Raw genomic sequence first — 2,500 nt, 5'->3', positions numbered from 1 at the left:
AGCTATGAACTGTGCTAGCTATGTCAGCTAACCCTAACCCCTAGCTATGAACTATGCTATGTTTAGCTTAGGGAACCATGGTAACAGTTGGCAGTTGCTAGGGTGTGTTAATATGAACTAATTAGCTGCTAAGCTAACTAGTGCTGTCAAACGATTAAAATATTTAATCGCGATTAATCGCATTTATGTCATAGTTAACTCAAAATGAATCGCGATTAATCGCAAATTTTTATCTATAGCTAATTAGCTGCTAAGCTAACCTATGCATTTGGGGCCCAAGCAGTGAAGCTGCACAGGCACCATGAGGGTTTCTACCTTTTTTTTTTTTTTCAAATATGTTTATTGATCATAAACTATGTTTATTGATCAAACCTCAAAGCATAATACAAGCTGTATAGGGAATGACTACGGTAAACAAGATTTGACGAGGGTTTCTATCTTGTCCTGTTATAATTTCAAGAGTTAAATTGAGGAGACTGTAACATCAGCTAGAAACTAGCTATCAATTCATGGATGCCATTTAAACCATTTAAGGTTAATTTAAACTTTCCTTAGCCAGCTAGCTAGTTAGCTAGCATAGCAACTATGCAACCATAGCAACCAGGAAACACTGGCATGTGTGTGTGATGGAGATAATTTCCAAACACTGTTAATGACTTAAGAATATAATAATCAAGTGCCTTGTATTATTAATTACCTTATATGAATCATGTACTTATGTACGCAGGAACATGGCTTTTGCGTGTGTGTAACTTAGAATATTAGGTGCCACTTAGTCTGCACATGTACAAGAGCATGTTTAGACCAGAAGTGATAAGAAGGTTCGAACTGTGCTTCTTCCGACCTTGCAAAACTTCCATCCTTGCCTCGGACGTGAGAAATCCACCACGTGATTTCCCTGCTGAACGCTCAACTTCTGTCTATATAAACCTTGTGCGATGTGTTTATCATTGCTTCACTTTCAGCCTTGTGCTGGGAGTGAGCCCGATTGCAATTGTTGTCTGTCTAATAAATATACTTATATGCAGCTCCGGAGTCCTGAGGTAACTAGGGTGAATTTTCACCTATCATATTTGGGGGCTCGTGACCGGGATTCCAACAACCTCAACGGCTCTCCACGCTGGGCTAATCATCAGGACCTGAACCATACGGAGGAGTACGAGACTCTGTTTTTCAAAAGACCTCCAAATTGAATTGGAAGGAGGCCAGGGCCTGCCAGCGGGGAGAGCCGAGAGTGAAGGAAAATAATTGGACTGTAGGGTGTGGACTCCGAGCTGTTTGTGAGTATATTGTTTGTTTGTTGTAAGTGCACGGTAGTATATTGTTGGTTTATTGTTTGTTTCGGTTTTGTGTACACGTGTCTTCGAGTGGGGCTGTGTTGCCTGTTCTCCGCGGGGTAGAGAAGGAATTCTTTAAGGTTACAAACTTGTTAGAGATATTCCTGCTTGCCTCGTGTGTTGAACGAATTTGCTAGCTATGTAAAAAGGTTGTAAATGAGAGATAAACCTGCGTGGTAGGGGGTCCTCCGCAAACTCTTCGGGGTAAATGAGAGATATATCCCCTTGGCCACTGGAAGCCTGTCTTCGGGGTGTGAATGAGAGATAAACCTGCGTGGTAGGGGGTCCTCCGCAAACTCTTCGGTTGTAAATGAGAGATAAACCTGCGTGGTAGGGGGTCCTCCGCAAACTCTTCGGGGTAAATGAGAGATATATCCCCTTGGCCACTGGAAGCCTGTACAAACTCTTCGGGGTAAATGAGAGATATATCCCCTTGGCCACTGGAAGCCTGTACAAACTCTTCGGGGTAAATGAGAGATATATCCCCTTGGCCACTGGAAGCCTGTACAAACTCTCTAGACCTATTTCTAGACGACTCCGGAGAAGTCTCTTAAAGGTCTATCCATTCCCCCTTACCTTGTGTTACCTGTGGGGTTGATACTAACTGTTTTAGATAAATTCCTGAAAGAATTTGCAAGAGTCAAAGATACTCCTATGTTATTTTTCTGTGGGATTGAGACAAACTTTTTACAATGGGTAAAACACAGATAATTATAGTCATAATTTATGTAATTAAAGGACTGATTTCGCATTACTGAGATGCCTCGACCCGGAACCAGTAGGGGACTGATCACCCCAGGGAAATCCCCTGGCCTCAACCTCCTCACAAAACGAGAGAGACGGAGGACCTCTGGTCGGGCTCGGGTTGACTCAGTATTGCGATCTCAAGAACAAACTATGAGAGTCTGAAAATAGAAAGATAACTAACCCTAGTGTGAAGAATAAGATAAAGGTAATTTAAAAGGTTTCAAGAGCAGTTATTATTAGAGGTAGTAAGAGAAATACATAAAATAACTTACAAATGGGAAAAAGTGCGTCAAAAGCAGAAGACGCACATGATAATAGCAATAAGAGGTGGTTTAAAATGTCTACAACAAGAAAAAAAAATTGTAAACACTGATTTGAAAATGTTTTTACATTATTGGTTGCGCCAAACAGAGCAA

General features: G+C 41.3%; 1 protein-coding gene across 1 annotated transcript in view; it reads right to left on the bottom strand.

Moving 5' to 3' along the window:
* Nucleotides 1–2,500, bottom strand: part of atg2b (autophagy related 2B) — a 46,951-nt gene that overhangs the window by 24,269 nt on the left and 20,182 nt on the right. The gene's annotated exons all lie outside the window — the stretch shown is intronic.

Source organism: Clupea harengus, chromosome 14 (assembly GCF_900700415.2).
Source record: "Clupea harengus chromosome 14, Ch_v2.0.2, whole genome shotgun sequence".
Taxonomy (NCBI): Eukaryota; Metazoa; Chordata; class Actinopteri; order Clupeiformes; family Clupeidae; genus Clupea; species Clupea harengus.
The sequence above is the reverse complement of the archived record's forward strand: the minus strand, read 5'-3'. Positions and strand labels throughout refer to the sequence as shown.